Consider the following 10,258-nt stretch of genomic DNA (forward strand, 5'->3'; position numbering starts at 1 on the left):
AATGAGACACCCATTTTAGATTTCTATGTATTATTTTCGCCTTTTCGACTTAAGACAAATTCGATTTACGACCTGGTCGTCGGTCCGGAACCCTGTCGTAAGTCGAGGAGAGACTGCACAGGATATAATGGATTCCTTATTGGCCAATATCCACCTTACTTGCAAAGTTTTATATATATAAAAAAAAAAAATTATCTATCTGGTTTAATGTGCGCAGCGTTGATTCCCTTCTTACCCATGACCTTTTACATACTTTCTTCAATGTCGAAAATGTCTTCAATTTCAAAACTTTATTCAGTATCAAAGCCCCTGTTTCTTGATTAACACCTAATCCACCCACACCAAATTTCATTAGAACTGTTCCATGTTATATATGCAGTGTGTAAGTTTAACAGTACTGTACACCTCTAGTGTATATATACAGTATATCACTAAATAGGGATAATTGTTTGATGAAGCCTTAGAATACAATTGATGTTTATGCCAGATAAAGAAAACCTTTTATTTTTATTGCTAAACTGTAGATATTAGTTCACAAATGAAAAAAATTGCTCAGTTTACTCTAATACTCAAATGATGTTATAGGTATTGATGTAACTAGTTTACATTGTAATTATCTACATACTATAGGTGTTCCGATAGAAAAAACACAAAATTTTTTAAGAGGACCAAAATAATGGAAGATCATAAAGATAAACATTATACAGTAAAGGCCCTGGTTCGCAGTGATGTGCTCTCTTGAAAATGTCCTCATTCGGGGAATTCTTGTACAATGAAACCCTTTTTCTTATAGAATCCTATGTTAAAAGCTGAGATAGGTTCCAGCCCAAAACTTTTGGCTTAAAATCCCATGATATATAAACTTTGATGCACTCCAGCCCAAAGAATTTAGTAACATAAAACCTAGCCTAACATGATTAAACATTGTTTATGGATACTGTAATTAATAGAGCTAAAAATGAAAAGTTTCATAGCATTATATGCATAAGGATAAACAAAGCTGCCATATTGTCTAGGCTCACTGATGAGCCAAATTGGGTCAGCCTGCTACTGACTTCACCTCCAGAGTACAGTATTAAAAATTAGTACAGGTACGAGTGCTCAAGCATGACTACCAAGAACCCCACTCCATGGATGATATTGCAAGCTGGTTTACTAGTAATTTTGCACTTTAAATCAAATAGAAGTTTTTTCTCTGCATTTACTTAACCTATAACACCGAGTTCGTTAAACCAAATTTTCGTTAACTAGTTACTCATTCAGCGGGACATTTATACCCAAAATGAACAAGAATAGCATCAGTGTAAAAAATAACCTAAACTCGCCTAACCTCATTAAGATAAGATTTTTCATGTTAAGATAATGAAGGTTGTCTGAAGTAGAACAAATTAAATTTAACCACATACCTGTAGCACTAATTTTCTTGCAGTTTTAGCAACTCAAATAAAAAATTTAAATATTTCCCTCATCTCAAAACTTTCAGCTGTATTTTATGACTTATCTTTAATCAGTCAGTTATTCCTAAAACCCCAAAAGAATAACACAGACACACAGTGTGCAATTCTCTAAAATGAATAACACAAAACCTTAAAATGAATAACACATATATACACAATACTCTAAAATACACAACACGCTCTCTCTCTAACCCCTTCTATACAAAGCCTCTTCTTCGTATGATGCAGATTGGTCAGACAGGTGCTGATCTCCTAACTCTTAGGATTCAACAGCTTGAGTTACCACACCCCTTTGGCTACAGTTTTCAAGTGTATTAAAGGACTGTTCTCTTTCACCATCAACAAGCATGTATTTACTTATTCTGTGCTTATTTATTGTCAAGGGTATTCATGCACTGACACACACACACACACACACACACTGATTACAATTTTCTCATGCACACTCACATAGAGATTGACAGACACAGCAGGAACTCGACTCTAACCTCTACTTATAAGGGTGAAAAACAGACAAATCAAACTGTGAATTCTTATAAACTATGTGTAGGTCTTTTAAACTTATGATGTATGTTAAAAATTTCAGATTTATAACTCATTCCAAAATATTAGTATGCCCAGCTGTGCAGTCTTCTAATGAGGTTTCCCTTTATGCATTATAGTAAACAAGAATATGCTGGAACTCCCAGTACTGTATTCATTGTAAGGTTCAGCAAAGTGCATAAATATGTATATTTTTAATGTACTGTACAGTATTTAAAATGTTGAAGAGTGGAGAGTACGAGTAAGGTTATTATATATTGTGCGATGATTCTGTAGTTGGTTTTGTATATTTTAGGTATATTATATAAATACAGTATATATATATATATATATATATATATATATATATATATATATATATATATATATATATATATATATATATATATATATATATATATATATATTATATATATATATATATATATATATATATATATAAATATATATATTAATGAAATAATTCACTGCCATACTTTAGTTGTTTTTTCCATTCCATAACCTATCCCTTCACATCATTAATAATACTCTTACAACTAGAGTATCTCATGTTTTCCATTTTTCAACTGGGGACAGTATATTTTTTAACCCCTTACAGACTTATGAGTAGAGGTGTGGGTGCTAATGATATAACTGCAGTACTTTTCTACCTATATATGGATCCATCAACTTTGAAGAAAATTAATTCTATGATATAAATGTTGCCCTTAGCCCTTAGGTCCCAGGTGACATTCCAGAACGTCCACCTATTCCCGCCACTTTTTTTTTTTTTAATTTATAATTTTTGGAAAAAATTTATTTTTCTCAATTTATCCCCACACATGGGGAGGGTGGGGGTTTACTGCCAGCAGCACCCTAGCCTGGGACTTAATGGTTAAAAGAAGGACACTTTAGCAATACAAAGTAATTCCCTCTCATGTAACTTTGTACAGTATACCCTGTTTTACTCTTATCTTAAGAAATAGGATCTCAGGCCAATCCTCAACTCAAGACTACCAGTTAGACAGATAGAGATTAACCCTTCAGAAGGCAAAGTATCTCTTAGGTGTTTTATTCTAATACCAGATAATTTTATTCAGTTGAAGGAAGCCCCTGCCCACTAAAGGGTTAGAACCTATCTCGATTAAGCTGAAAGCAATCCCAGTCTTTGCAGAACAGTAGAAATCACCTCAATTTCTATTTGAAAATACTGTACAGTAGTATACTGAAACCAGGAGAGAAGATAGATAATATGAGGGGGTAGATTTGAGTTCTCTAAAGAACAATAAATCAGGTTTAGCTGATTGCAAGTGGAAGTGAAGAGGGTCAAGACATATTCCAGCTATGGCTTCTGAGAAAAATTAAGGCTCATGGTATCGAGGGGAAAGTTTTAAATTGGATAAAATCATGGCTCACCAATAGAACGCAGAGGGTCAGCGTAGATGGTGTTAAATCTGAGTGGGGCCGTGTAACCAGTGGGGTTCCCCAGGGGTCAGTACTAGGCCCACTCTTGTTCATAATCTACATAAACGATTTAGATACTGGGATCAGCAGTGACATAAGCAAGTTTGCGGATGACACCAAAATAGGGCGGCAAATTAATTCAGGGCAGGATGCAAATGCATTACAGGAGGATCTAAATAACTGCAGGGGTGGTCTGAAAAATGGCAAATGAAATTCAACACCAGCAAGTGCAGCGTACTTAATATTGGAAGAACAAATACTGTCAATGTATACAGCCTTAACAACATCAACCTAGAGTAAGTCGACTTGTGAAAGAGACCTAGGGGTACTTGTAAGCCCGGACCTACGGCCTAGAAAACAGTGCGTTAATGTTCGAAATAAGGCAAACAGAGTATTGGGTTTTATATCTAGAAGTGTAAGTAATAAGAGTGCAGAGGTCTTATTGCAACTATATCTTGCGCTAGTCAGCGCACCTCAATTATGCGGTTCAGTTCTGGTGCCCCTATTATAGAATGGATATAAATTCACTAGAGTCGATTGCAGCGAAGAATGACAAAAATGATTCAGGGACTAGAAACCTTCCATATCGGATAGGTTAAAGAAACTTAACTTGCATTCCTAGAAAGACGAAGAGGCGGGAGATATGATAGAAGTATTTAAGGGTGAAAGGAATCAATAAAGGGATATAGATAAAGTTCTTATAATATCCGAGCAGGAGAGGACCTCGCAAACGGATTCAAGTTGAATAAGTTTAGGTTTAGGAGGGAGATAGGAAGAAACTGGTTCACAAATAGGGTGGTGGACGAGTGGAACAAGCTTAGCAACTTTGTAGTAAGTGCGGGAACTCTGGAAAGTTTCAAAAGGAGGCTAGATAGATTCATGGATGATAGAGAGTGGTAGTAACTCTCGACAGGAGCTGCCATGCACAGGCCAACCGGCCTATTGCAGACTCCTTATTTTCTTATGTTCTTATGACTGCTGCAATTTCAGTACTGTAATGTATTAATTATAAGATGTAGTTTGGGATACTTGTGTTAATAGCTGTTAATTTACCTGGAAAGGAGACATTATGTACATTGAGGATAATGTGTTGTGGACACAAGCTGACAATCATGAGACCCTGGTTGCCATGTGGTTATGATCCAATGCACCCCAAATTATAGATACATTACAGTACAGTACTGTATATGGTAACTGGAATTATCATGTACTGTATAAAGTTTCCTTTATTAATAGAGGCAATAGTTGGAGATTTGCATGTGTGTATAGTTGATCAAAATACTATACCCTGTACTTACAAAATTATGTTAGACAATGACACAACAGATGAAGATTTTGGCAAAATCTCTTATTTTATAATGGAAACTCGGTTCCCATAAATGTCACTTTCTGTGTATACAAACCTATTTAATAGGAAGGGACTAAATACAGTACATCACCCTGTAGGGGTGCTGAGTTCAAAGTCCCTGGTGGAGCTACATGACCCCTTAAAGACCCAATAGGTTCTGTTTCGGAGATATCCCCTTGTCTATCAGAGTAGATCACCTTTCACTCCGAGGTTAGCTAGTTGATCATGGCTAATGTTTCTATTAGCAACATCAAAGACACTTTTAAGATCAATGAAGACCACAACAGTTATAGGAGAGAAGCAAGTATAGAGCTCTAGAAACAGTGGTACACACTACTCCATGTATAGTGTATTGTAAGTACTGTAGTTGTACTCCATACAAACAACACAGTAACCAACAAACATACTGTATCAACAAACTCAATAAAGTCAACAATAAAACAATCTGAAGGATAAAGAGGGATATAGTACTGTATTGTGATATAAGACAACAGACATAGCTATATGAATGGTAAAATGCCCAATCATGTACTGGGAAAAAAAAAGTGACAGCACCAGTATACTGCCACAGGGGAACACAATCTTCAGACTCCAGTTCAAGGACCATTTTATATGATCATTTACCAATTACTGCACAGTATATCATATTCAACAAACAAGTGGACTATATTAACATACTGGTCATATATGTCTTTCTTATAGAGCTGTCAGTTGTTAATGATGGATCTTCATGGAATTCACCGGTGTCCAGCTGCCAACAACTTCAACTGAGGTCATAATTGAATTTGCCAACATTAACAGCAAACAACTCTAGACAAAACAGCATCAAAGGGTCAAAGCACCACAACAAAAACCGGTATAACCACACAATTCCTTAACCACAAATAACCGAATCTATAAATAATTAAAAATAATGAATCAATACAAATATAATTAAAATGATCAACACCAATACTAACAATAATTTCTCTCTTCAAAATACATATTTCAGGAGCATCTGGGCAAAAAATCGTGGTGGATTTCCTTTACAAAGTTGTTTTATAGAAAGTACTCCATCTTCAGAACAAAATTATAAGGGGCTCTGAGCAAAAGAATTTATTTAACGTATCTGCTTTGTCCTGATCCAAGTCTCTGGTCTGATACTCTCACTTATCTTTAATTTCGATTTTATGTACTGGTAGTAAGACTTAGGGTTTAACTCGGCCTTAATTGCAATCTGTCTCTGTAACTTGGGAAAACAATTGTACACAGTATGTAATTGTAATCAAATCTAGAAATGTAATTGATCAAAATAGTGCTAGTGCTGTGAGAAGTCGGTGGCCGGTAATAAAGTCACAGGGAAAAAAGTCACAGAAAAAAAGTCACAATTTTGGCTCGGAAAAAAAAGTCACTATTAATTTATGGTGGCCGGTAATAAAGGCCAGGTTAAGTTAGGTTAGGTTAGGTTGACATATTAACCTTAAAAAAATGTGAGAATTCGATAGTTAACTTTTTTTTTTTCCTGTGACTTTTTTACCTGGATTCGAGAAGTCAATGGTGTAATTTTTTCTTTTATTATCTAATTTTATGTAGTACAGTACAGTATTTTAAATAAATTTGTTGTGCGTATTTCATGTTTTGGGCATACAGTAGTTTCTCACCAATAACGCCATTATTGGCAAAAACGTTATTTGTGTGACATTAAAATACATGAAAAAGGGTTTATTGGTGCAGCCGCCCCAAGAATTTCACCCAACTTTTCCCCTTAGAAGCCCTCCTAACACTTTTTGTTAGCAGAAATAAAAAGAGTTGTTATTCAATCATCAAAATAAAGAGTTTGAGTAATATAACACTTAGTTTTTGAGGTGCTTGGTGTGATGATTGTTCCGTATCTGAGGGCCGCTAACACTTGCACTGTCTTTCATTCTACAAGCTAACCATTTCACAAGAAAATGCTCTGTTATCACTAACAACCTGTTTCTATCACTTATCATTCATAGCTCGCCTCGCATTTCCATCACTACCGAAATATTTCTTAGCCAGCGCAATACTCTTCTTGGTCTCCTCTAAGTTCATCTTAATTTTTCGCACTCAAGATTCAGGACAGTTAAATTTCCTCACAATATCAATGTTCCGTGCACCACTTTCAATGAGCTCAACAATCTGTTCTTTATCCTTGACCGAGTAGGCACACTTCTTGTGGCTTTGTCTCTTAGCTTTGGGGTCTTTTTTCTCATTCACATTAAAAGTTCCCGGGCGTTCAGGCGGCAAATCACTCCCTCCACCACTTCCCCTAGCCCCCACAGGCACAAATGCAGAAGCCATTATATTTCACCGACCCTCGCAACCACTGGTTATAGAGGCGAAAATCTCACACGTGATGCGCTCGGACCCTTCCCGCGAAATCTCCGTTATTCAAGATAATCCAGACGTTATTATCGAAAATGGGTATCTATTGTAACTTACTGTTATTGTCGAAAACATTACTGTGGAAGTCGTTATTGGCGAGATCCTACTGTACAGTGTACTGTTTTTTTTTAACCTATTTTTGTTTGTATGTTGTTTTCTATTGTAAATCCCCTTTCTTATGTCCTTATGCCTCCTTGGTTATACCTACCTCTAGTAAAAAAAAATTCAGCTAACCCAGAGAAGTTATGGAAGACATACAATTTGTTAACTGGGATATTACTGTATCAGTATAATGATAAATGGAATATTGCACCAATTTTCTTAGCACACATTTACATTATATATCTTTTTTCCATTGTAGGTTTTTTAAGTAATCACTATTGTTCCCATTTTCAGAAATAACATATCACATTCATCATGAAAATGATGAAAACTCTCCAGGGATTTTTAAATGAGATTACCATCCAATGTTAAGATCCTGGCTTAAGTGAGTGTAAGTGTGTAGGTATTAAAACAATTCTGGCATTAATACTAGGTGGTTAAATGATTATTATCCAAGAGATATACTGAAGTGATAAACAAAATTTATATAACTTTATTAATATTAGCCTTTTTCAAACACCACCACCACTCTATACATGATTCTATTACTGTAAATGCACCAAAATGAAATACCAAAACTTTCTTTATATTTTTTTCAATGGACAAAAATGCAAGGAATGTCCTGGTTTGAGAACTCTTATTATGCATTTTGCATTACATACTGCCAGATGCCATACCTATGTCAATACAAATTCTTAGATATTGCAACTGAACAGGTTATAACAGTGAAGCATAAATTATACATTTATTTCTCCATGAGTCATATAAAAATGCATGGAATATGAACAATGTTGTCAGGTTCAATCAATATAAACATTACTGAAAAATACCATTGTTCCATTACTTATGATGATGACTATGATAATAATGCTTGTATATCAATATTTCTCTATAAAAAACACACACACACATATATACGTACAGTATAATATATATATACTGTCACAACTGCAATAATAAATTGATCTCAAGTTGATATACTCATGATTTCCTAGTCATGTACATTATAAAGTTACATGAATTTTTTTTGGACATACTGTATGCCAGTAACAAGGAATAATAATTGTTAGCCGAGAAATTAACATCAAAAATCTAAAAATAAAGTACAGCTTCATGTATTTTTGTTTCTTTTCAAGTTAACCGATTTGACAAGCCTACAGATTCATCTCTAGCCAGATCATCATAGCCCTCAAGTCAACAGATGTGAATTTAAGTTATTTTCCATTGCAGGTAAACAAAGCCTTCAGTTCTGATCATGATACCATTGCTGTCATCTATCTAGTATTATCCTAAAAGAGAATTTAACCCCCCCCCTCCTACTAAGGTATATACAGTACAATACTTGCTGATGTACTATACCTCAGTGATGTGAATATACTGTACTGCCAATTAGATACCTGTATTCCTATTCAGTCTTGTCACACAGTTGCAATTTGTCCCCGATGGAAAGCTAAAGATCATTTTTACTCGCAAGAGGATCCGATTCTTTTGGCATCCAAATTAAGCGATATGCTCCCTATTAAAGGTTAGCAAATATTACCCTCATCTGGTGGACAATACCCCTTTGAACAAATAGGTCTAGTCATGTACTCACTCTTTTGCTTATAGAAAATAAATAATCTCACAAAATAATGTGAAGTGGGGAAAACTGCTGCCCTTCATTTACATATTGCAGATGGGCACCATGATGGACTGGCTTATAGCAATTTCACCAAACTAATAATTTATTCATAGGTACTGTACCAAATATATCAGTGCTTTCAAATTACATATACTGTACTGTGATCAATGTCATGAACCTTACAATACACAAGGACCCAATTTCACTCAGAAGGAACTAACATGAATTAATCTGAACTAAGTAAAATCAGTTTACAGGTACCATCACCAGCTACTGCATACCAGCACATACAAACCTACTCACAAATCACCAAACACTAGTCTCCTCCCCTCTGATCTCTTTTTTCCTAATTATTCCCATCTAATTTTAACTCCACACCTTCTAATATAGTTTATATAAAACCTGATGCCATTCTCTTGTGCTCACTCATATCTACAGTATCTAGTGTAAAAATGCTCTTGCATATCTTTCATCTATACCTTAAACACTAAAAAATATTTTTATTATTTTTATTTTTTCCTTAAACCCATCACTTGGTGCACTAGGTACATACCTTAAGTTTGTCCTTTGGAATTTCTATATCTACTCCCTGTCTTTACTGTAAACATTAGCCACATACATTACAGTAATCATGCAATTTAATCTTATTTTAAGGTACAATGCTATTCACTGTTTCAAGAATTTCTAAATGTTCATCCTATGATGTTTAATGGGAGTAGGAAGTGGGACCATGTTAGAAAATGATTTTATTCACTAGTTGCAATACAATGAAATAAACAGGCTTCAAGCCTTCCTGGACTACTTTAGGTTTGCACTTTGAATTAGACATTCTTATTTCATGTTCAAAAATGTTTACTTACTTGCAATTTCACAGGCAAAAGAATCTTTGAAAAGATTATGACAGCTATACTTTGCAGTGAATCTTGTTAATATACTGAGGTGCAGCAACATTGAGAATTAATAGAAAATATGTATTTTCACTCACTTTCTATACATGAGGCTCGCAATATAACAGAAGACATTAAGTGTGCTGTGGTACACACCATCTAACCCAACACTCCAATGGTTATACTGTACTAGTGCTCCTGTGTGACTCATACAAGAAATACGTTAACCTTACTGTAACACCCTCCCACAACCACCTTGATTAATGTGCTTAATTCTGGTGAGGTAAAATTTGTTGTGTCTAACATGGATAACCTGTTGTAAATGATCAACTTGTACCACTGAAAATACAATATTATTCACCAAAATCTCAAAAATGCAGCCCCATAATGTTTGCAGAGTACATTATTGGGCTATACAGTACAGTACAGGGTACTGTATTTCTGATTTTTTTTAATTTTCTAATATAAT

Source organism: Homarus americanus, unplaced genomic scaffold (assembly GCF_018991925.1).
Source record: "Homarus americanus isolate GMGI-L3 unplaced genomic scaffold, GMGI_Hamer_2.0 scaffold42818, whole genome shotgun sequence".
Lineage (NCBI taxonomy): Eukaryota > Metazoa > Arthropoda > Malacostraca > Decapoda > Nephropidae > Homarus > Homarus americanus.